The following is a 26,556-nucleotide window of genomic DNA, read 5'->3' on the forward strand; positions in this document are numbered from 1 at the left end:
TAAAGAGATTGTTGATTTTAAATAATGTATTTGACAAATAAGATTACTTAATAAAGAAATAAGAGTAATTAGTAAAGTATCCATTACATGTATCTTTTAAAGTAAGTAAAAAATAAATAATAAAATACGTAAACAAATAAAAAATTAATCGTCATCTGAATCAAATTCACTAGATGATTCACCAGTATTGGCAACAAATGTTAATGGTTTCACTTGGTCGTCTAAAAGTTGATCTCGATCCCACCATTCTTTAATTTTGGACCCGAATATATTGAACACAGTTTTAGATTCACTGAGTTTCGGACAAGTGTCAAAGCAGGCAAGTTTTATTACAAAACCCAACATTTAAAATGAATGCACTATAGCATTGATGCGTGCATTAACTGACTCGTGTGAGATTTCTCACCGGTGAGTTTTGTCACCAAAATGACGTCATTTTAATGAAAAGTGCTAAAACCCTACTATTGACGCTGTGACTTTTCTCACCTGTGACAAAACTCGAATGAAAACGCGTGAGATTTTTCGATCGCTTTATTATGAGTGAAATTATGGTGAGATGTGACATTTGAAGTGTGTTAAATTCAAATGAAGAATTATAGTTGGTTTTAATGAATAATATATGAAATGTTTAATTAAACAAAGTGAATATTTAATACTTTTTGGTTTATTATTACATATCAGACAAAATTTGAAGAATAACGCAGGTAGGTAATTCACCAAACGCTCTCTTTCTTGATCTTGATGAGATTATTATTTCTTGCATTGTTAATTCTACGTTTCTTTCTTTAACACACCCCATACTGTGCCCAATAGTTTTTGTACTTGTAAATTGTAAAATATGCATTACAATACGTGCTTTGTGTGTTTTTTTAGGTTGAAGTGGACTCTGTGGTTTATATTTGTTTGGAATTATTCATCTAAAAGTGAACCATCGCTCCATCTATGCCTCTATGGGCAGTAGATCTAGTTCTGGCGCGAAGTCGGTGGTAGGCAGCCCCCCTGCGCCCTGCGTGTGTTCTGTGGCCCTGCCCTCGCCCCTCGTTCCTAGATCCTCGTTCGCGGCGTGAGTACGCCGGACGCCGGTTGTCTCGCTTTTCGTTCGTTTTGTTATGATGTACTGCTAGCCAACACCCTCCGTTTAGCAGGTAGTTTATTTTAGCAGGTAGTTTAGGGATTATTTAAGAGGACGCCACCCCGGTGGTCGAGACAGTTCGTCTTATCGTTCTCTGAAAACTAGTCACAAACGTTGTAATTTTTAATTGTAAATAAATAGATTAAGGACGACCTCTAGTATTATTACACATTCGATGACAAGCAGCCCGAAGAAAGTGTAGCGAAGTACCGTAAAATCGGGCTACACAACAGTTTTCAATTCTAATCCATTTCAATCCGTCTGTATTGTAATCAATGCTATCAATTAATTTACCGTTCAAAGTGTTACCTTTTGTAAATTCAGTTTGTCAAATTTGTGTGTTGTTAATCTAATTCTGAGTGTTGACGTTATCCGTTCGTTTTTCTCTTCTTCACCCACGCGTTTCAGTTGTAGGTACAATTCGCAACAATATTCTTTGTGTTATTTTGCCAGTGATCTGCAATCAAACTTGTGCATAAAATGGATGATTTAATGATGCTCAATTTAATTGGGGATTTGGAGAAGAAGTAGATGTGTTATTGGGGCGAGCTGCTGGAGTTATTTAATTTTATTGTGACCTTATATGCGTCTGAAAAGAAGACCCAGTGATTTATCTATCCATACTCTAGTAATTAAGCTAATAAGGTTTTTTTTTGTCTGCATTATTTTTTTATTTGTTGGCAGTACACGCTTCTATGCTACGAGCAGCTATCAGGCTTATGTTGGATGATGTTGGATACAATTGCTTCATAGGCATTTCTCAACAAAGTGTGAGTGACGCACTTCATGAAGTAGGTAACAGAAGCCTTGAACCAGCCCTAAGTAGGTACTAAATACTTATATTAAGTATCCTAACAATTTGGAAGCCCTTAGAAGTGTCAGAGACAAATAAATTCATCAGTTTCAGTGAGCACATGTAACTTTTATGCATTTTTTATTTATCGTTTTATTTACAGGTGGAGTTTCTAATGGTCGGGTTTTTTGGACGGAGGTGCGTGGAGATCGACGAGGAAAAGGATTTGGTGCTGAACAACTATTAGGACTGGCAGGCTCTGAAGTCACTAAACGAATTGATTGGGTTGGAGGATGATCAGAACCAGTGACGGCTCGTTAGGGGCGGCAGAGTCGGCCGGGCCGTACCACACAAAATTACGAATTTTATTTTCATATTTTCTGATAAAAAAATGTTTACGTTATTTTTCTTCAACCTCAAATAACAACTTAAATTACAATTTACATTTCTGTCTCGTACCTAATTACATTGTACTGTGTACCGTATGTTTTGTAAATACACATATTAGTACCTATAAATACCTAAACGCATCCAGGATAGTTTTGATAAAAAAAAAAAATGTGTGTAAATAAAAATCCACTTAATAAACGCAAAATTCTTCTAAACATAAATTATGATGTCTGTTCACCTTCATCGTTTTTTTTTAATTGCCTCAGTAAAGACCAATTTAAATTACCTACATATTGAAGTTAAAGTTATTTTTTCACCATTACAAAAATTAAATGCATATGAATATTTACAAAACCATGACAATAATTGACAAAGCCGTTCCTAGGCTTCTGCGGCAAGTGTTTAGTAAATAATAAATACATTCGGTCAAGGAAGGGGAAGGGTCGGCCAGTGACGTATTTGCCGAGTGCACACAGACCAATCTTTGCACTGCGATTTTGAAACGATGAATACATTCAGAAGTACGTCCAGCTGTCTCTTCTCACCAATCTTAAGTTATGTTGCTGTAACTTGTAACGGTAACTTGTAACGGATAGCTTAGCTCGTTTCACGCAACCCCGGCAAAAGTTAATTTGGCCGACATTCCGTTGCAGCCCTGTGGCGCTGCTAGTCTGAGACGATACAAACATCCCGTAAAACAATGAGTTGTCGCTATAATCATCCGTGGCTATAACCTTATTTATCATCGAGAACCTTAGAGTTTGCGTTTGCGTAGTTTAATTCCGTAACTTCAAATGCTCGTCTGCTCCTAACCGTTTAATGTATCGTCTTTTGTTTCTGTTTTGTGTGTTTAATCTGTTATTATGTAATTATTATAGTATTATTTAAATTGTGAGTGTAAGTGGTAAGTAGGTAAAGACACCGACAATGGCAAATGTAAAAGATGTAGTGAGTACCAATGCCGATTTGGTTAACTGTTTATTGGTAAATAAATTTCATACATTGTGTTATGATGACAAAATATTTGTGAAGAAATTGCCAGTTCCACAACCCTCAATGGTTGATTTAATACAATCAAAAAGTTTTCTAAAACTCTGTAAGTACCAGAAACGGGCAGCCAGATTCGTAATAAATTGTTTTGCTGGTATTGTGTACTCTTTTCGGTAAATAAAAATCCTTACAATTCGATAGGGTACGACAATTTAAAAGAAATTCATCGCGCTTTAGTTAAACATGAAATACCTAAAGAATATACACATTCGGCAATAAAATTTAAATTATTCGGTAAACAAAATATTGTAAATACAATCGACAGCGGTCAATCCGGTCATAAAGAATATATTAAAAAATACAATGAAAAGGTCCGGGAAAATCGAGAAATGGTTAAACATTTAATAAATATGACAATTTTTTTGTCTACACAAGAATTGGCATTTCGGAGTAATGATGAATTGATGAATCAGTACATTCAGATAATGAAGGTAATTTTAAAGAGTTAGCCAAATTTGCCGCTACTTTAGATGAAAATTTATAGATCCTTCTTTACCTCCTGTTTTTACTGGGCTATCAAAAACAATGCAAAACGATTTAATCGACTCGGTAACAAAAATTCTAATGAAAACCATTTATGACGAAATTATTTTTGACACTATTCCAGCTGACAGTTTAAACATTTATTTTATACTCCTATTTTCCTTTTCCAAATGCCTTCTTCTTTTGATAAAGGTAGATTTTGATAAAACTTTGCATTAAATAAATATTCAGTATATACTTGCTTACTCACAATCATTTCCTACAACCTACAGTACTTAATGACAACGTCAATCAATTCAGATAAGGGTTATTTCACATAAAAAGGCAAGACAATGACGTTGATGTCCCACTTTTTTTGCCCGCAATAGTAACTTGCTCTTGTTTTGCTATGTGATTTTTTTTTTAATTATGCACCTACATTTGCCATGCGGATGCCTATCAAAAAGTTAAATTGACTAATTAGAGCTTTACCGATCTACCCATGTTCGGCCGACCCATATTCGCGGAACACGAGCCGTCACTGATCAGAACCAGGAGCATTCAAAACAGCAACTGGTGTCACCACTGCAGCAATAAATTCTTCAGTTTGTGACAATGACTGAAAATTGCAAAACTGTTCACTCCACCTCCTGTTTTATTGGCTTTTCTCTTATTCACACCATCTTCTTGTTGTCTTGCCATATCTGTAGAAATTAAAATAAAATGTTGAAATTAAGCCTTGGATATTTTAATAGTACACAAATGAGCTGTCACCACCAGTTTTCAGGTGCGTGGCTGACTGTTTGAAGCACTTAGCTTGCTGAGTACTGCAAAATAGGCTGAGCACCTGAAAAGTTACCTATTGACAAAAAATCGGTTCTAATTTTTTGATGTTATGTTTGGTAGATGTCAAATTTGTATATTTAGTTATATTCCACTTTGCACTCTTTGAACGATGTAGATATATATAAATTCTAAAGTAACGAATATGAAAAATTACCTTTCTTCACGCTTTCCACTCTTTTTGCGGAGAATTTTCCAGAAATTAATTCTGGGTGAGTCCGCATAAACTCGACTAAAATTTCTTTTACTCTTTCGTCACTTTTATGATTGACTAGCTGACCCGGCGAACTTCGTACCGCCTCAGAGTCAATAAATGTTGTGTTAACTTATTAGCTGAATTGAATCAAGTTTTTTTATTAAGATAAAATAAATTGAAATTTAATGATTTAATGCTTACACATATTTAAATTTAATGCTAAGCACTACGCCCTCTGACGGAGATTATTGATATTCACGTCACGTGATGTGCAAATGTGATTAACGATATAGTACCTTAATTAACTCCCATGAATTTACGACAATTCATTGATGAGTACTGAAAAATTAAGTTTTTTCGGTAAATTCATTTGCAAGAAGTGAGAGTATAATGAGTAGTAGAGCAAATTGCTGTCTCCCGAATTGTAACTATGCAGTGAATTTTTTATCAATGAACCATAGGGATTGACATGGTGTAAACTTTATCTCATGTCCGAAAAATAATTATGAAATTAGCAATAGAAACACCATTGACGCGAAATAAAGTTTATACTTAAACCATGTAAATCTCTATGATTCATCGATAAAAAAAATTCACTGTATAAAAATAATCCGGAATTAACAATCACCATAAACGGATTGAATATTTTAATGAGTTTGGTTGGGATGCAGTTGTTGTGTAGCCCGATTTTACGGTACTTCGCTACACTTTCTTCGGGCTGCCTGTCGTCGAATGTGTAATAATACTAGAGGTCGTCCTTAATCTATTTATTTACAATTAAAAATTACAACGTTTGTGACTAGTTTTCAGAAAACGATAAGACGAACTGTGTCGACCACCGGGGTGGCGTCCTCTTAAATAATCCCTAAACTACCTGCTAAAATAAACTACCTGCTAAAATAAACTACCTGCTAAAAGGAGGGTGTTGGCTAGCAGTACATCATAACACCTCCCCTCACATTTGAAAAATTTGTGCAATGATACAAATTTTAATCTAAATACATATATAATAATATCGAATATAAAATTAACATACATAATTACATACTTTTTTTTTTTTTTTTTTTTTTTTGGTACAAATTTTATTCTAATACATACATAATAATATCAATAACTATAAGTAAGTATGATTACACGTATCAATAATTAATGAAATAATATGACTTAAATATCTACCTAATTGGAATAACAACGATTCATCGGTACCTACTTATTCTATTCTATAAACAGTGTTAACATAGACTTTTTTTTTTTTTTTTTACAAGATTATGGTAAAGCAAGGTAATAACAAAATTACATGGGTAAAAGTTTTTTTTTTTTTTTTCTAGGAACATTTCTTTAGACGGTTTACGTGGACTGTAGTAGGCTTTTTGTTGACTAATATGGTGTAGTTAACATCTGAATCTTTTGAAAGTACTGTGAAAGGACCTTTAAAACGTGGTTCTAATTTTTTTGATTTTCCTGGTGCCTTTGCATCATTGGTTAACCAAACCTTATCGCCAGGTGAGAAATTTTGTTGATTTACGTTGGAATCATATCTGTTTTTTGATTTTTCTTTCTCCCTGATTATAGTTTCTCGCGCAATTTGATGTGAATGTTGCAATCTTGCTTTTAATTCTGCATAATAATCATCATAATTGTAATGGATTTCAGGATTTTCCTTTAATGATGTAGGAATTGAAGCTTTATGTCCAAATAATAGCTCGAAAGGTGTAATTTTTGTAGATGTATGAGGTGTTGTGTTATATGTGAATGCTGCGAATGGTAGGAACTCGTCCCAATTATCACGATCCCGATTAATAAATGATCTTAGGTATTCGGCTAATGTTCGGTGTGTTCTCTCGAGGCTGCCATTTGTTTGGGGATGGAAACTTGTTCCGTGAATTTTTTTAATTTTTAGAAGTTTACACGTTTCCCTGAAAATCGCGCTTTCGAAATTTGTGCCTTGGTCAGTTAGTACGGTTTGTGGCATACCAAATTTACAAATAATTTCAGTAGTGAAATTCTTGGCTATAGTATTGGCTTCTTGGTTTGGAATGGGAATGGCTATGAAAAATTTTGTGAGATCGTCGATGAAAGTCAGTATGAATTTATTATTATTTTCGGTTGGATTAAGGGGACCTACAACATCTAAAAATATTTTCTCAAAAGGTTTGGATGACGTGCTAGTTATGGTCATTGGAGCTTTCGTTTTCCGACTAATTTTGTTTTGTTGACACGTTTGACATGAATTTATGAAATGCTTAATGTCTTTGTACATTTTGTGCCACCTGTAATGTTCTTTTATGCGATTAAAAGTCCGATTTACACCTTGATGACCACCAAGAGGATTTACGTGGTAATCTTTTAAAATGTCTTGAATTTCATTTCGAGTTAGATCCTTTTTAGTATTATTATGAAAAATTATTATTTGAATATTAGTATCTTTGAAGATGTAGCGAATCATGGTTCTTATGGATTCAAATTTAATTTTATGTAGTTTCAAATTCGAAGTCGATATACCAATTTTTCCAATACTATATTTGAAAGAAAACTCCTTTAAATTGATCAAGCCTTGGAAAATGTCTGCATATGATGATTTATGGGCATGTGTTTCTTTGGTAATTAGATATAGAAAATAGCGATTGTCAGATTTTAAAAAAGCGATGTCTGAGATGTTGACATTTTGTGTTTTCAGTTCGGGACGACTATTATGATACTCTACTTCTGATTCGAAATGTTTGTCCGTAAAATAAACAAGATTGACATCATCGGAACTGTCCTCCATGGCTTCGTCCGATTCGAGCACGTTCGAGTTTATAATGACTTTAGATTTGATGTGTTTTAAATATTGTTCGTACGATTCACTATTTTCACCGTTAAGTTTGTAAATTCTGCTGAGGGCATCGGCGTTTGTATTTAATTTACCCGGCTTATGAATTATGTCAAATTCGTACTCTTCTAATTTTAGTCTAAATTTCATAAGACGAGACGACGGATTTGAAATTGAAAAGAGATAAATCAAAGGTTTGTGATCAGTCACGATCTTAAATTTTTTTCCGTATAGATAAGGCCTAAAATATTGAACACCGTAGACTATAGCGGCTAATTCCCTTTCGATGGTTGAATAATTTTTTTCAGCTTTGTTCAACGTTCTCGATGCGTACCCGATAGGTAAATCTTTACCGATTATGCCCTGGGATAAGACCGCACCGACTGCATGTTGACTTGCATCGGCTGTTAGAATAAATTCTTGATTAAAATGGGGATACTGCAAAATAGGGGGATTTATTAATTTGGCTTTTAATTTATCAAATGATTCGTCACACAGAGATGTCCAATTGAACTCAATATTATTTTTTAGAAGGTTGTTCATCGGATATGCTATTTGTGAAAAATTTGGAATAAATTTTCTATAATATGATGCTAAACCTAGGAAAGATCTGACGTTGTCTTTGTTTTTTGGAGTTGGATAATCCCTGACCGCTTGTATCTTGTCGGGGTCTGGTTTAATCCCGTCTTCCGAAATAACATGGCCTAGGTATGTAATTTCTTTCCTTAAGAATGAACATTTACTCGGTTGTAATTTTAAATTATGCTGTCTAAGCCGGTTAAACACGTCAATCAATTTATTATTGTGATCTCTCAGGGAACTACCATAAATAACTATGTCGTCTAAATAGACAAGGCATTTTATTCCTTGGAGACCCGTAAGAACATGATTCATTAGTCTTTGAAATGTGGCGGGAGAATTTTTTAATCCCATAGGAAGTCTTTTATATTGATAGCGTCCTTCAAATGTGAATGCAGTAAATGGTTTGCTATCCTCGCTCAAAAGAATTTGGTGAAATCCTGTCGCGAGATCGATAACACTAAAATATTTAGAATGACCTAATTGTTCCAAGATTTCGGTAATGTTTGGCAGGGGATAAGCATCCGATTCAGTTATGTCGTTTAATTTTCTAAAATCAACAACTAAACGCCATCTTTTATTTCCCATATTGTCGGGTTTTTTAGGGACAATTAATATTGGTGCGTTGTAAGGAGAAACACTATTTTCTATAATGTCATCTTTTAACATTTGATCGATTTGTTGTCGGACTATGGGTTTTTGAAATTCAGGAATTCTATAAGGTTTGACGAATACAGGCTTTTGTGTTAGCAAGGATATTGAATGTTTTGTGGCATTAGTGTGCGTTAATTGATCGTCTTCGAGATAGAAGATGTCATTAAATTCTCGGCAAATTTTTAAAATTGAGTCATATTCTTCTTTATTTAAATGATTCTGAAGTATTTGGGATTCTAATGATTGTAACCGCTTGGAATGAGAACTCTCTATGAAATTTATTGCGTGGTAATTGTCTAGATCTTCGAACTCGAAATCAGTTATTTTTATTTCTGAGGGTATTTCTAAAGAATTTATTACTCTCACTCGACAATATCCGCTTTCGCCTTTTACAATGGCATTTGGAATATATAAACCGTCGACCACTCGTTTTTGTAAACAAAGTTTGGGTCCAGAAAAATTTACCCCTAATTTCGTTGTAAATTCCGTTCTAGGCGGAATCGTTATTTGAGGGACGGTTTCCGCTAAGAGAGATTGGTTTACGACGGGTGTTTCTTGGAACATCTGGTTCATGGGGAATGAAAAGGTTTCGTCCTGTATCGTTATTTGTAGAGCCGGTATTGCAAAATTTATGACGCCTTTATGTTTTTCCAAAAAATCTTTACCTAAAATGCCATCTCCGGGGATGGGAAAGTTTGAATCGACAATGTGAATTGCATGGCCAATTGACACCTTATTAGAAAGCTGGAAATTCCCAAAACATACGCCTAAAGATGTTACGATTTCTGTGCCAATACCTTTGATTTTAATTTTTTTTTCAATGGACACTTGTGCGTCATCATCGGCGGAATTAATTTTTAAAAGTGAGATATCCGATCCCGTATCAAGTAGTAGTGTTGCAATTTTAGAGTTTGATATGTTGAGCGGAAGTTTGACAAAACATGAGTTTTTATTTGTCAAAACAAATACTTGCTTTTCAAATGAATTTATTGGGAAGCAGTCCTGAGTTCGCGGACCGAGATTTGACTGCCTGAACTCGATCCGTTCTCGTTTCCCGACGTCTCTTGCGAATTTTGGACATCATTGTTAATGTTTTTTCGACTGTTGTTATATATTCTTTTCCTACAGAATTCAATCTCATGTCCTACGCGTTTACAGTATCTACAAAATAATTCTGTACCGGAATTGGTTTGTGTTTGATTACTAGCTTTCGACCAATTATTTTGACCAGGGTTTTGATTTGAGAAGTTGTGATTATTTGCATTATAACTATGATGATTACCGCGATTTTGGTTTTGTGAGGTTTGATTCGATGCATTGCTGTAGTTATTGTAACGACACTGGCTGGTGATATGGTTTGATCGACCGCATTTTTTACAATTTTGATTTGAATTATTTTCCCGACTTCTACTGTTAATGGCAACATTCCTTTCTTCGTCGCAAGCCGCCTCGATTGCTGTAGGCAAGTCATCGAAACGACACGCTTTAATTATAAGTTTAATCGAATCATGTAAACCATCAACAAATGCCTTAAGAGCTGTTGCTCTATTCAAATTTTGAATCGTTTCTTTGGCGTTTTCACCTTGACTGGAAATGCAAACATCGTCTAGTTCACCTAATATTTTTTCGATTTTTGTCGCGAATGATCTTACATCGGTCTTGCCCTGACGACAAGTTAGCAGTTCCATTTGAATTTGAGCCATTGTTCGTCTTTCTCTATAATGATCTTTGAGTAGTGTTTTTAATTCGGCCCAATTGTTTATTGTTTTGTACTTAATTAAATTGTAAGCTTGGTCGCAAAGTTTAGTTTTTACAACACTTAAAAATGTAGTTTGTTCCGCATCAGTGATAGCAGTGTCAAAAACAATGTCGCAACATGTCAGGAATTTATGTAGCTGCTCTTTACTTCCCTTGAATTCGGGGATCATCTTTAACGCTATTTCGATACTAAAAGGCATTTTTGATTGATCTGTTGCGTCACTGGTTTCGTATAATGATAATGAATTCGATGGAAGATTGGCTCGAAGCTCGACCTTACGTTTCTGAGCTCGAGTTTGCATATAATTTGCGTTAACTGACTAAATGACTAAAAATTAGGCACTAAGATTTTGCACTTATCGCTGTCGTGGTGGATTGCTGGACTGGACTGGATTATTTGACTTGATCGCCGACGTGGCCCCTAGATTGTTCACTCCTCGCGTACGGAACGTCGATTTTTGATTCTGACCCCTGGATCCTGGATGAAGTCGGATCAGTGACTTTCGACGGATACTTCCACTGTACACTGAATTTTCGGTGATTTCAAACCGAAGTGAACTTCACATACACACACTGCACAACAGTAGCACAACTGAGATGACGACTTAACAACCGACATTAACGCATTAACCCCACACCTGACACCAATTTTGTTGTGTAGCCCGATTTTACGGTACTTCGCTACACTTTCTTCGGGCTGCCTGTCGTCGAATGTGTAATAATACTAGAGGTCGTCCTTAATCTATTTATTTACAATTAAAAATTACAACGTTTGTGACTAGTTTTCAGAAAACGATAAGACGAACTGTGTCGACCACCGGGGTGGCGTCCTCTTAAATAATCCCTAAACTACCTGCTAAAATAAACTACCTGCTAAAATAAACTACCTGCTAAAAGGAGGGTGTTGGCTAGCAGTACATCATAACACAGTCAACATCTGACGGGAAGAAAATGTGGAAAATTAAATTAAAAATTGGAAAGAGAATTACTAAGCATATGCGTGTTTGTTGGAAACATTTTGTAGATGAATATTTTGTTCCACTGGTTTGTTGGTTTGATGGTTTCGACGCACTGTTCATTTGTTCTTGTTTGATAGTTTCGAGGTTAGGTATGCCGCACAGCAATAAATATTCAACCCTAAAACAGCTTCCCCCGCGACGTAGCATTACTTGGGGTAGCATTTAAATAATTACAGACAGTTGACGTACTTAAATGCATAATTAGTTAGATACAGGTGCGATACACTGAATAAGTGAATAAGCCCATTTCTAGCGTTAGCCATGACATAGCAGCGGGTATGTTCTTGCACGGATGTTGGCCTTGTAGGGTCCTTTGATGGTTGATATAAACGCGAGATTTAAAAAAAAAAACACAAACAAAATTGCAAGGGGACAAATCCGGCGAGCGGGCTCTCTACTACAAATTGCCCCTTATTGAGGTGAGACTCCAGTTCTTCGTCTTGTCGCACTCCCGGTTTGTCTGAAATCATGGTCTGAACGTAGTGACCCATGTAACAATTGATTTCTGGTTCGGGACACGACCCAACATTGAAGCAATTTCGAAAGGGTTGCGATCACAGAAAATCAGTTTGAAAAGTAGACCTCGACGGCAAACGCAGGCTTTCCACTCTTCCAACGCATGGTGGCAGCTGACAGGGATAGGGAACAAATCTTGAAAACCACGGCTTCCGAATGAGACCACTCCCATCTCATTACGACCCCTACAGTCTGAAGAGCGCGCATTTCAAAAAAGGAAGTTTTGTTGTCGCACCCTGTACAACGCAAAAGTAGGTGTTATTGAACACCATTGATCACACTTGGTGTTAAAACTCAGCTGACGTTAAATCTCAATTAAGTTCAAATTGTCGATGCGCGCACAATGACAGATTGTGACAGATGACATAGCCTTTCAAAATGAATTTTCTTCATAATTTTTTTTTCGTTAGTTATTCGATGTTTTAATAGTTATTCTGCTAATCGGGGCGGAGACAAATCCAACAATATAAAGATCATAAAAATCTGTCCAGCCGTTCTTGAGTTATAAATAGCGTAACTAACCCGACTTTGTTTTATATACAGAGTGATCAACAAGAATCCAAATCAGAGCAAGCGTTGCAAATTATCGGTCACGTCGTAGCAAAATCATATGCACATAAGCGGTAAAAACATGGGCGTAGACAATTTATGGTCTCAAACGTTATTTAATAAAAAATGATACCTTATGAATTTTAGACGTTGGAATTATAATTGTGCATTTTATTATTATTATAAGATAAGGGAAACAATTTATAAGATTAACAAGAGCGACATTTTACATTTGTAAGAGTAAGTAAATTATCATCTTTATTGCCAAACGCGACGCCACTGGTACGGAGATGCTTCGTTGAAATGTCACATTTCAAAATTCAAGGTTGTTGTTGTTGACAATTTAAGTGATTTAACCTAGAAAACAAATCTTCGATTTCGGCAAAGTTTACAGACGTTTATTGAAGTTGTAAGCAATAATTATCCCAGAATAAGTTGTAAAATGGGTTTTACCATTAACGAGAAGGCATTTTTATTAGATTATTTTCGAAAGAGGGTGAAACAAGAAAATGAAGACTGGCCTTACTTTGTACCCCCTTACACCGAAGAATTTCAAGCCAGATGTCCGAACCTGATGGTACTGGTTATGAATTATAGTGCCTAATTTTAGCACATCATAATCCATCATTAAGAAGAAGTCAGGTCAGTCCTTAGTTCAAATTTTAGAAATGGTGCAAAATGTTCGACAAATTATCAAGGAACATCCCTCAACTTTCATAAGGCGTTTAAGACAGCAAGTTAAATTGTGTTATGGCACTTATCAGAAAATTTTTAAGAAGGATATTAATTTGCTTCCCTTTGTGTGTTGCAAGAAATAAAACCCACACATTACCCTAAACAAATCGACAGCTTCATAAGGGTTTTTGAAATTATGAGAGGCGAGTTTGATTCTGTCTGGACCACAATGGAGAACATTTTGAGCAGTTTTTGTGAAAACTTATTTTTTGACCTTGGAGTAATTTAAATGTTTTAAACATTGCTAGAAAAATACGAGTAAGTTCTCAATTACCCAAAAATGAGAGAATAATAACTTTTGCACTTACAGAAAACAACAAAACAAAGAATTGTGAAAAATAATTATTTTTAAAATTTTGTAACTCAAGATTGTGCCTTATGAAGGAATTTTGTGTAATTGTATGTTTTTTCCTTAATCAATAATACATAATAATTAATTATAACTTGCTTTAATCTATTATTCATGAATTACAAAAAATTTATAAAGGCAATTAATAATAGACTTTTGAGAGGTAGGCAACCAACAAAACGAGTGTTTACAGCAAGTAAATAAAAGCGGCTGATCCATGATAGAAATACGTTTTGATAAAACAAAAGATGAGGTAGCACTCTTGATTTGGTTTCTTGTTGATCACTCTGTATATAGATTATTATAAAGTTTCAAAAATCGTGAATAATGATTTGTTAAATGTCAAAACCAGGATCAAAACATTCAAAACCTATATGTTGCTAAGCAACGAACGCGAATTGCAACGTTGCGATATCTAACAGATGACAAAACTCATCGGTGAAATTTCTCATCTCACGCAATGTCAATAGTAGCGTTTTTAAAAAATGAGTGACAAAATGCACGTGAGTTTTTTCACTGGTGAGAAAACTCACCGAAGTCGGTGGTAGGCCCCCAGGCTCGACAAATGTCAATCAATGGAAGAGTACGTATATCAGATCATCTCGTACTCGAATCGTCTCAACGCAATCAAGTTCAAAGTAGACGATGAATGGATCGGAACCTTTTTACTTGCTGGCCTTACTCCCGAATACGATCCGCTGATAATGGGTATCACCAGCTCCGATAAACCGTTATCAGGCGACGAAATAAAAACGAAGCTCCTTCTAGAATATTCGATGAAAAACGATAACGTCAAAAAAACGCGAGATGATAATGTTGCTATGGCGAGTAAATTTCAAAACAGAAACGCACGAGCTCAAAAAACGAAAAATTGTTTCAATTGCAATAAACCTGGTCATTTCAGCCGAGATTGCAGGTTACCGAAGACGGACGCAACAATTCGAGCCGAGCAAAAAAGGAAACAGCAAGAAAAAGCCTTCTTAGCTTTCTCCACCGCCCATGCTATGGATCCTGATGCTTGGTACCTGGATTCGTGCGCTTCAGCGCATTTCACTCATCGTGAGGATTGGCTCGACGACGTCTCTAGCACGTCTGATTCCAAAATCGTGCTCGCGGATAATACGAAAATTGAGAGCAAATCCATTGGCTCGACCTTGATACCAATCCAGATTGACAACAAGCCGGACTTCATTAAGGTCCACAATGTCGTTTACGCACCAGAAATTTCAACTAACTTACTGTCGGTCAGTAAAATAATCGAAAAAGGCCACACCGTGGAATTCAAAGGATCAAGATGCGAAATAAAATCGAAATATGGAGACCTTTTAGCAACGGCACATGATCACGGAGGAATCTACAAACTCGATTCAGCTGAACAGTCAGCAAACATCACCACGACGTCACACGCACCCGAATTATGGCATCGAAGAGTTGGTCACCCCGGAAACTCCATTGCGGTCCACTTCAAGGAAGCTGTTACCGGCTGCAACTCCGTTCCCGCCACAGAGGGCACCTGCGTTCCGTGCCTTCAAGGAAAACACCATCGAGGCCCCTTCCCCAAGGATGGTAAACGAGCCGCGAACCTTCTGGACCTGATACACAGCGATCTGTGCGGACCAATGGAAAACGATTCTCTCGGAGGATCATGATATTTTTTGACCCTCATAGACGACCATTCTAAGAAAATACACGTTTATTTTCTACTCCATAAAAATGAAGTTTCCAAGTGTATTAAAGACTTCAAAATTTTTGCAGAAAACCAGCTTGAACGGAAAATGAAGGCCCTCAGATCCGACAACGGCAAAGAGTACGTCAACAACGAGTTGAAAGCCTACCTCGAGTCCACTGGAGTACGACATCAACTGACCATTCCGTACACGCCTCAGCAAAATGGCGTAGCAGAAAGGACTAATCGAACCATCGTCGATGCAGGTCTTCCCAAGGCTATCCTGAGGAATCCAAAGGCTATCGATTTTACGATCCGCAAACCCGCAAGGTATTTAAGAGCCGAGATGCTGTGTTCATGGAAACAGCATTTCTCGCCCAGCTGAAACGTAACGAAACTAACGTTGCAACTTTCGAGTTAGCTGTTCCTACAGACGACGAAGACGACGAAGAACCTCAAACGGCATCACCAACGGCAAGGACCAAGATTCCCGAAACGATCAATGAAGAAGAACCGCAGAACATGTTACGAAAAACCACCAGGAAACCGAAACCCAAGAAAGACGACGATTACATTTACTACAAGATAAACGCAATCACCCACGAAAACGAAGACGAGGATCCTCAAACTCCCGAAGAGGCCCTCATTTCCCCGCAAAGTCACTTATGGAAATCTGCCATGGAGGAGGAATACAAAGCCCTCATGGAAAACGGCACTTGGACTCTGACAGATCCCAAACCGAACGCAAAAGTTTTAAAAATAAAAGGGGGAAAGATCAGCCAACCTTGTACAAGGCTAGACTTGTAGCAAAAGGTTGCACGCAGATTCCAGGTATCCACTTCGAAGAGACCTACTCACCTGTGATAAGGATGGAAACACTACGTTTTCTCATTTCGATGGCTGCAAAATACGACCTGAAAATTCATCAGCTTGACGTGAAGAACGCATTCCTTCATGGAGATGTGAAAGAAGAGTTATACATCCAGCAGCCCACTGGCTTCGAACAACCAGGGAAAGAGAATCAAATTTGTAAGCTCAGAAAGGCCATGTACGGGCTCAAGCAGGATTCAAGAGCGTGGAACTCCAAGCTGAACTCAGTACTTACGAAAATTGGATTCACACGATCGCAAACAGACCCGTGTATTTACACGAAACGAGCAGGACGAAAAATTGAATTATTAGCAGTCTACGTAGATGACATACTAATTTTCTCGAACGACGACTTCGCAACTTCGAGCACGAAAAACAGCCTCAACGAAAAATTCCATATGAAAGACCTAGGACAAGTATCAAAATGTTTAGGGATAAATTTCACTCGAGATTGGAAACGACATACGATCCACATCGACCAATCAGACTATATCCTCAATCTACTCAAACGTTTCAAGATGGAAGATAGTCACCCGGTGAGGACACCGGAAGATGTGAATCAGAAGCTGGACTTGCACACCAACGAAACCGAAACGACTCCTATTTTTCCCTATCGAGAAGCGATCGGAGGATTATTGTAAGTACCTCACGCAAATTTCGAGACCTGACATCGCCCACGCAGTCAACTATTTGAGCCGCTTCAACCAGAATCCCGATATTGTACACTGGAGAGCCGCGAAACGGATACTTCGATATCTCAAGTCCACAATCAGCCTGAAGATGGAATTCTCATCACTTGAAGAAAACACGATCACCGCCTACTGCGACGCAGACTGGGGAAATAACCTCGCAGATCGAATATCTACGACAGGATTTATCATTTTCCACAATCGAAATCCTGTATCATGGTCCAGCAAGAAACAACCAACAGTTGCTTTGTCTACAACAGAGGCAGAATACATGGCGCTGAGCTACACATGTGAAGAACTCATCTGGCTACGGAGTTTAGCGTCAGAACTCGATCCCACGTCCGTCGAGGAACCTACGACCTTGTACAACGACAACAAGGGTGCCGTCGACTTAGCATCTGACGCAGGATTCAGTCAACGAACTAAACATATCGATCTTAGACACCATTTCATACGTCAACTGGTCGAAGATGCGAAGATCAAAGTCAAGCTCATCTCTACCCAAGACATGATCGCAGACGCCCTGACGAAACCTTTATGCGTTGCTAAATTTCAGTCATGTATTTCTCACTATGGTTTGGTAAATAACTGAAAAACCGTGTTACCCTCCAGTCATTTTTGTAATGTTGTATTTTATTTGTTGTATTGTGTTTTTTAATTATGTTGCGCGTTATTTTTTGTTTCGCGAATTTTTAATGTAAGAATTCAGAGTTACTCGCGCGATTTATGTAACGCTGTTTAATCCACCCATGATCGACGAATTTTATTTTATTATTTTTGTTGAACATTAATTTGATGGGGGGATGTTGAATATGTCAAATTCATGTTATCACATACACACATGCGCACCTGCACGCTTATGCTTGAATCACACGATGGGAACGTCCTCAGATCAGGCGAGCGAATTATCCGATCCCATATTTTTTCTAACGTTTCAAAAATTCCGCATTCTCGAAAACTTGTGATATGAACTAAGTAAGAGAATCCGTGTTCAATGTTGCCATATGTAAATTTATGCGATGAGCCAATCACTGGGGATAATTTTTGTGATCAAATGTTCCATGCAAAGAATCGTGGTTGAAAAAAATAAATAATTGACATCTGTCAACAGTGAAAAATAATTGTTTTATTTTAATTGTGTTAATTCATATTATAATGGGTAAGTAAAAAATAATGATAGTACTTTAATTTGTGTATATTAATTTACGTAATATGTTGTACCATTTATTCACTTTCATCTATTTTGAAGAAACAGAACAGAAAACAAAACGTGGCTGCAATATCAATAAGCGCCAAAAGGAATTATTGGTAGAATTTTTACAAAATCACTCTGATTTATTAAAGGGCAAATTCACCTCAACGTTTACCCATCGAAAGGCCAAACAGTTGTGGGAAGAAATTGCGTATCAGTTGAACGAAATTCCTAACGGTGCTAATAAAAGCTGGGACCAGTGGCGCAAAGTAAGTAGGTAACTGGATAAAAAAAAGTCAAAGTACTATTGTAAAACTTTTGTAGACATGGCAAGATTTAAAAAAAAATGTAAAAACCAAGTCTTCCAGAATTACTAGTCACATGAAAGGTACTGGTGGTGGGGCAGCATCTGAAGAACAACTAGAGCCATTGGAGACAACTATTGTAGAATTAATGTGTCCAACTCTCATCAATGGGCATTCTGATGTTTCGGAATCTACCGTAGAAATTAATTTGATGGAAACAGAAGGTAGCATAAAATTTGGCTAAAACCATTATAATGCAATAAAACATAAATTTTTGGATATTTCTCTGAATCCATCAAAAACCCCCACGCCACCATCACCATTGCAACCAACAGTAACCTCTCCACAACAGCCATCAACATCATCAGCCTTTCAAGGGAACACAGAAATAGGGCAACTCGTTGCACCCAGTACCTCTAAATTCAACAAAAAGAAAATCACCAAAGCGAAAAGATATGAGACCTCTTTTCAAATGTCAAAGAATCTAAATCTAAAACTGCAAATGAAAGGGCATTTTATGAAAAGAAATTAGCTTTGCTAAGAGAAGATATGTTAGCTAGGAGAGATTATGAAAATAGGAAAATTAGTCTTTTAGAAACTAATCAAAAAAATTTTAGAAAATATTTTACTTCAGTTAGTTACTAAATTAAATTAATTATAACAAGTTTGTTTCTTTTTGATAAATATAAGGTTTTCAAAAGCAAAAGTTTATTAATTTGAAAATTAATTTAATTGTTAAAAAATTATGAATTATTCTGTTACGTATAAGTCGTGCTGCAGCCACTTCGCGGTTGTTTGCAGGAACATTAAAGTCTTCTTCTTCAGGGTACATCCCTAAGTCGGCTCCTAGCATTTCTTCATCGATTTCAGGTTCCGGGATGTTGTGGGCGATGCACATGTTATGCAAAACAACACAAGCATTGATAATTGTTGATGCTACATTGGGAGCGTAATGTAACACACGATGTTTTAGCAGACAGCGAAATCTATTTTTGAGTACTCCATTGCATCGCTCTATGGTACTTCGAATGCTGCAAAATTGATCGTTAAAGCGCTCTTCATTGGTACCTGGCCCAGGGTTGTTTACAGGCGTTATTAAATATGGACGAAGTGGTTAACCTAAACAAAATACTTAGGTATTGTAAATAAAATAAAAGGTGGTATTGAATTATCGTACCGGAATCACCAATAAGGAAAAATGTATCGTCTGGATTATGACGATATATTGTGGCCATTGTATTGGACACGGCGGATTGTCTCCAAATGTGAGCATCATGGTTACTACCGGGAAATCTCGCATTTACATTTAAAATACTAAAATTTTCGTCACATATCTATAATATATAAATTACAAACCCTGGTTCTTATATGTATAGGACATATAATACAAGCTGCACATTTATAGAGTGACACTGCTTCCTATTGACATAAATATGCTCTGGGTATTGCTCATCATTAGTTTTAGGTCTTACTATTGCCACATGAGTGCAATCAATGCAGCCAATTATTCCAGGGAAGCCGTATTTCTCAAAAAATCTACAATTTAGAACAATATTATGTAATAAATAAGATTATAAAAAGCAACCTATGTCTAAGTTGTCGCAATTCCACCAAATTCCATGGGAAATAAACCCACTGATTAAAAATCTGGGGCTGATACAAAGCTTGACAAACGTCTCTAATACATCTACTAGCACTAGATTGGCTAACAGATAAATATTTATAGCCCCCAATTATTTCCTGATAGCTACCAGTTGCCAGCATTTTCAAAGTAACTAAAACCTATGAAACTGCTTTATCTTCTTTAACCATTTATTTTAGTACTTACCTTGCGCTTCACACTAAGAGCTGAGACACTAATATTCTCTTGGATAAAAGAACTGACCATATCAATTATCTCCCTAGCCAAATCTTTAGAAACTCTAAAATTTTTGCGAAACTTTTCTTCGGATAAAGTTTCAAAAGGATTTACTTGCTGCGTAACGTGCAGCTGCCTTGCTGGTTCTTCAGCATCCTGTTCGGCTGGCCAAAATATAAAATATTTTTATTATATCTTAATGAAATCAATTAATTATTAACAGTGTTTAGGTACATAACTTCTGTGACAATTGACTATAATAAATAAGAATAAAGACTATTATTGCACTTACCATCAACTAAATCATTCATAATATGATCGAAAATTAAAATCTCCTCTGGATCCATTTAAAATTAGTAACTATTGGCTTATTTTTATAAATGTTTAAACTCACAAACAGTCATAAACTACCTAAATGTCACTAATGACAGCACTGTCATAAGCTCACTTTGTTTTATAAAAGCTGCTTTCCAGGTATCTACGCGAGTAGTTCCGAACTACTCCAGGAGTACAACAAGTGTTCCATGTAATTTGTGGAACTACTCCAGAACTACTCCGTTATACCCTTCCCCTGCCCCCTGAAGTACCTACCTAAATTTTGGTACTCGGAGTTTTTTTGTGGTGGGGATGTTAAGAAATGTCAAATATACGGCGGGAATCGGACTCAGATGACACTAATGACAGTGTACAGTGCAGGAGTAAATTCAGCGTTCCAAGCGGCACAAACCAATGAACAGTTCGGCGTAGAACTGTTCGGAGTAAATTACTCCCACTTGGAAAGCAGCTAAAATCACACGAATTCTGAATTCCCTTGCTAAATACCACGGCTTCCTAGATTAGAAAGAGACTTTTGTCTCTTATACGGCTGCGTGAGTTCATGAAATGTCTGTTTTTTCTAGCTTTTTCTATACTAACTCCCTCTATTGATCCGTTTTGTAAATTTTTGCAAATTCGCGGTAGTAATTTAAACATCACAGGAGTCGGGTGTTAAAAAGAATTGATGACACGAATGACAAAATATTGTCACCAACACTTTAATTGTCACTGTTTCATTCTGCGTGTTTCATTGACAAATATTTTTCTCGTAAACTGCTAGAATATGTCTGAAATAAGGAAATGTTGTGTAAATAATTGCAATTCACATAATTTGAACAATATTTCGTATCATGGCTTTCCCGCAAATTTGAGTTTGAATTTAAAATGGAAACAAACATTGATTAATTATACTGGTAAGGTGTAATTATCCTCATATACAAGTATAGATATTAACATTGTTGCACTGATATATGTTTAGATATTCCCAATTTAAAGGAATATTCACTCGTATGTAGTGAGCACTTTAAGCCTAATGATTTTCGTTCGACCACAAAGTGGCGAATGTTAGTTACAGGTGCGATACCTTCTATATTTAAGGTATATTTATCATCATAATAAAACCAAATTTTATGTTAATACAATTTTAGTCTTCAAATGATGATATGAACATAGCAACTAATATTTTGGAAAACTTTGGATGTTCTTGTGAAATCGGTACTCAAACGACAATCAAGTCTAACACTATAAAAGATTTGTTCTATACAAAATTGTGTTTGGCACAGAAATTGAAGCGGTTGCAAATTCGTTACAACAGACTCAAAGAACGAGTAAGAGTAAGAGTGGAAAAAGACAAAAATAATTCAGAGTGGAAATGTATGCAAACAATTAAAACTGATGCTGCTAATATGAATCCCCGAGCCATATTTATTTTGGACCAAATTAAGAATTATAGCAAGAAGGTTCCAAGATGGTCAGAATTAACCATTCGCCAGTGCATTGCGTGGAGATATTCTTCCCCAAAAGGATACGAGTTTCCAAGAAATCTGCTTTTTAAACTACCCTGCAAATCAACATTAAGTAAATACTTTGGTACAGGAAATGATAACTTAATCAAACACAGACTAATGTGTGAAATTAAAACCTTGAGAGCTTCTGAAAAAGTTTGTTCTTTGGTGGTTGACGATATGGCTGTCAGAGAAAGCATATCTTATTCGAAAGCAGAGGACCGTATATTCGGTTTAGAAACAATAAATCAGTCCCAGGATAAAATTGGAGCTAAGCCAGTTATCGCTAATCAGCTTCTTTGTTATGTAATATATGGATTGTCAACAAAATACATAATACCCGCAAGCTACTTTTTTCATAGGCAATTGACTGGGAAGGATTTATATAAACTAATGTTGGAAGTGTTGAAGATGCTTAGTGAGTGCGGGTTTTTTGTTATTAGAATTGTAGGGGATAATCACAAATCCCACGTTGCACTGTTTAAGCATTTTGGAAATGGCACACTGGAAAATGTAGTCCCGCATCCATACAATCCCGGACTTAAGTTTTTTTTGAGTTTTGACTATTGCCACCTAGTCAAAAACGCACGGAATTTGTTTTTAGATCATGACATGGCTTCGTCTGATGGACAAATTTCGGCAAATTATTTAAGAGAACTCTCAGATATTCAAGAAGGTCTAATAACAAAGCCTGTCAGATATTTAACCAAAAAACATCTCTATCCATCCAATTTTGAAAAGATGAAAGTATATTTAGCAGTGCAAATATTTTCACCACGGGTTACTGCATCATTAGTATACCTTGCTGACCATGGTGGCGAAGAGTTGGCTCATTTTAAGGATTGCACTGCAACTGTGAAATATATGGAAACTATCTATAAATTTTTCCAGCTGCACGACGTTAGCAATAAAACCCAACATATCCATCAGAGAGATACTAATACTGCTCCCTATAACAAAATTAACGATGCTCGACTATCATGGTTAAATGGAGAATTTATCCAATATATTAATGATATACAGTCCAGTTCAGAAAATCTCGGCATTAAAGGATTAAGCAAAGAAACAGCTGAAGCATTAATTTTTACTGCAAGAAGCACAAGTTTATGTATTAAATATTTAATTGGCGATCTTGATTTTTTCTACGTTTTGACAAGAAGTTTTAGTTCGGATCCGGTGGAATCATTATTTGCAAACGTCAGACTTCGTGGTGGTTGTAATGATTTAACAGATTGCAGAACAGCTGAATATGCTCTCAGACAAATTTTAAGAGGTGGTCTGATAAAAACTATAAATAATAGTAACGCAATGAATGGAGTTGAATACACCAGCAATGTAAAGCTTGACGTTAATTCTGACTATAATGATAGTCATGAAATTGCCATAATTCTAAATGACGAAATAGTAGAAGATTTAGAAAATTTAACTACATTTAGATGTGATGTCAGTTCACGTGATATAGAATCAGCAGCTACAGCATTTCTATGTGGATATCTAATTATGAAAGTTCAAGAATCTGTGAATTGTGATTTATGTTTATCCCTCTTACGAAGCTCCTCTCTTGAAAAAACAAATGCCTTGTTGGAACTTATTTACAATCAAGATCGTGGAAGACTAAATTACCCCAATGAAAAATTTGTAGCTTTAATAATATATGCCATTCAAATTATGGTAAAAATTCTGCCTAATCTTCCAACCAACAAGGTCGACTTCATTTTAAAGAATGTATTTGTATCCTACCTTTGTAATAACCCAATTTTTCAATGCGAGTGTCATTTTAAGTTGGTATGTAACATTATAGTAGCCAAATTAGTGCCTGCAGTATTAAAAAATTATTGTAATTTAGAATCACAAAAAATTAAGAAAATCAATATTAATACTAAAAGAAGAAAATTATTAAAATTAAAATAATCATCCTATTAATTAGGTTTTTTTTACAATACATTGTTTCAATATGCAAAAACGGCATTTTTTATTTGGTTTCACATTGCACTGTAACTGACTGTAACATAATTGATTATTGTTAAATTGAATAGTAAGCAACCAAATATGCAATGTATTGTGTCGCCCTCACAAAAACAGAAATAAGGCCTCGTACTAAAAACTCACGCGGCCGTTAAGAGACAAAAGTCTCTTATTAATCTAGGAGGCCGTGCTAAATACCAACTGAACACGTCTCGCCTACTTTTTAGACGAAGGGATTGCTCTCTCGATTTCCAGAATGTGGAATTGTTTGTTTCAGGAGAAAAGTAGCGACTTTCGTTCGATGAAAAAAGCTCGCCTGATTCGAGCATAAGGACCCTGTACTCTGAATAAACCAGTCGTGCACTCGCACGTCGGCACGTTAATCATTTCGCTCTCCCGAACACCTTCCCGGACCTACGCACATCAAAAGTGATCAAAAAGAATCCAAATCAGAGCAAGCGTTGCAAATTATTATCGGTCACGTCGTAGCAAAATCATATGCAAATAAGCGGTCAAAACATGGGCGTAGACAATTTATGGTCTCAAACGCTACTTAATAAAAAATGATACTTTATGAATTTTAGACGTTGGAATTATAATTGTGAATTTTATTATTATGTATTATAAGATAAGGGAAACAATTTATAAGATAAACAAGAGCAACATTTTACATTTGTAAGAGTAAGTAAATTATCAGCTTTATTGCCAAACGCGACGCCACTGGTACCGAGATGTTTCGTTGAAATGTCACATTTCAAAATTCAAGGTTGTTGTTGTTGACAATTTAAGTGAGTTAACCTAGAAAACAAATCTTCGATTTCGGCAATATTTACAGAAGTTTATTGAAATTGTAAGCAATAGTTATCCCAGAATAAGTTGTAAAATGGGTTTTACCATTAAAGAGAAGGCATTTTTATTACATTATTTTCGAAAGAGGGTGAAACAAGAAAGTGAAGACTGGCCTTACTTTGTACCCCCTTACACTGAAGAATTTCAAGCCAGACGTCCGAACCTGATGGTATTGGTTATCAACAAGTTTATCAATGTCTTAAAATTATAGTGCCTAATTTTAGCGAATCATAATCCATCATTAAGAAGAAGTCAGGTCAGTCCTTAGTTCAAATTTTAGAAATGATGCAAAATGTTCGACAAATTATCAAGGAACATCCCTCAACTTCCATAAGGCGTTTAAGACAGCAAGTTAAATTGAGTTATGGCAGTTATTGTAAAAATTTTGAAGGAGGATATTAATTTGTTTCCCTTGTGTGTTGCAAGAAATAAAACCCATACATTACCTTAAACAAATTTTCATCATAAATGAATTTTGGCAATCCATTTCACCTGACAGCTTCATAAGTGTTTTTGGAAAACATGAGGGGCGAGTTTGACTCTTTCTGGACCACAATGGAGAACATTTAGAGCAGTTTTTTTGAACTTATTTTTTGACCTTGGAGTAATTTAAATGTTTTAAACTGCTAGAAAAGATACGAGTAAGTTCTCAATTAACCAAAAATGAGAGAATAATAATTTTAGCACTTTTCTTACAGAAAACAACAAAACAAAGAATTATGAAAAATAATTACTTTTAAAATTTTGTAACCAAAGATTACGTGCCTTATGGGTCCGATTCGAGCAGTCGAAGCGAGCGGACCTGTTTTACGGCGCGCGATAAGATAAGCGGCAAGTAAAAACGAGGTAGAATGAAAAAAAGTGATAGTGAAAGCGAGAGAGACGAAGATCACAAAAGGAAAAGAGAAGAAGGACGAGAATCAGAAGAGAGGATTAACCCATTTCGGAAAAGTAAAAAAGTGGAAAGATCACCTGTTAAAAAGGCAATGGATCAGGAAATGAAAAAGATGTTGGAAAAAATTATGGAGGATGTAGGGGAGATAAAGGAAGAGAATCGGAAGATGAGCCGGGAATTGGAACAACTGAAAAGTATGATGCGTGAAAAGGAAGAAAAATGGGAAAGAGAAAAGATGGAATTAAAAGAAAAAATGACAAAATTGGAGGAGAAAATGGAAGAGCAGGAAAAAAGAGTGAGAAAAAAGAATATTGTCGTAACGGGACTGGATGAAGAGGAATGTGAGAACGAGAAGAAACTGGAAAAATGGATGAAGGCAGAATTAGAGGTTGAAGTAAGGGTGAAAGAGATGTATAAAATAAATGGAGGAAAAATGATTGTGGCAGAACTTGAGAGCTGGGGGGAAAAACGGAAAGTTATGGAAAATAAAAGGAAACTAAGAGAAAAAAAAGGAAAGAGAGTGTACATAGAAGATGATATGACAAAAAAGGAGAGAGACACACAGAAGAAATTAAGAACGCTAGCCAAAGAAGAGCGAGAAAAAGGACTG

The 26,556-nt window shown here is 36.1% G+C and overlaps 4 long non-coding RNA genes across 6 annotated transcripts; all 4 read left to right on the top strand.

The window, feature by feature from the left end:
• Nucleotides 1-1,369: 1,369 nt before the first annotated feature.
• On the top strand, nt 1,370-2,490 carry LOC138127492 (uncharacterized). Its single transcript, XR_011158236.1, has 3 exons — nt 1,370-1,760; nt 1,817-2,038; nt 2,089-2,490. It is a non-coding gene; the product is annotated as an uncharacterized lncRNA (long non-coding RNA).
• Nucleotides 2,491-11,709: 9,219 nt separating this feature from the next.
• Nucleotides 11,710-13,931, top strand: LOC138127493 (uncharacterized). 3 transcript variants are annotated; one of them, XR_011158238.1, is made up of 3 exons: nt 12,452-13,330; nt 13,364-13,746; nt 13,799-13,931. It is a non-coding gene; the product is annotated as an uncharacterized lncRNA (long non-coding RNA). The 3 variants fall into 3 exon arrangements; XR_011158237.1 differs by having other exon boundaries at nt 11,710-13,746; XR_011158239.1 differs by having other exon boundaries at nt 11,710-13,746; nt 13,816-13,931.
• A 1,860-nt stretch (nt 13,932-15,791) lies between these two features.
• LOC138127495 (uncharacterized) lies at nt 15,792-19,699 on the top strand. The gene is made up of 3 exons (XR_011158241.1): nt 15,792-18,221; nt 18,312-18,523; nt 18,579-19,699. It is a non-coding gene; the product is annotated as an uncharacterized lncRNA (long non-coding RNA).
• Nucleotides 19,700-24,374: 4,675 nt separating this feature from the next.
• On the top strand, nt 24,375-26,556 carry LOC138127494 (uncharacterized). Its single transcript, XR_011158240.1, has 3 exons — nt 24,375-25,220; nt 25,276-25,692; nt 25,750-26,556. It is a non-coding gene; the product is annotated as an uncharacterized lncRNA (long non-coding RNA).

Source organism: Tenebrio molitor, chromosome 4 (genome assembly GCF_963966145.1).
Source record: "Tenebrio molitor chromosome 4, icTenMoli1.1, whole genome shotgun sequence".
NCBI classification, from domain to species: Eukaryota; Metazoa; Arthropoda; class Insecta; order Coleoptera; family Tenebrionidae; genus Tenebrio; species Tenebrio molitor.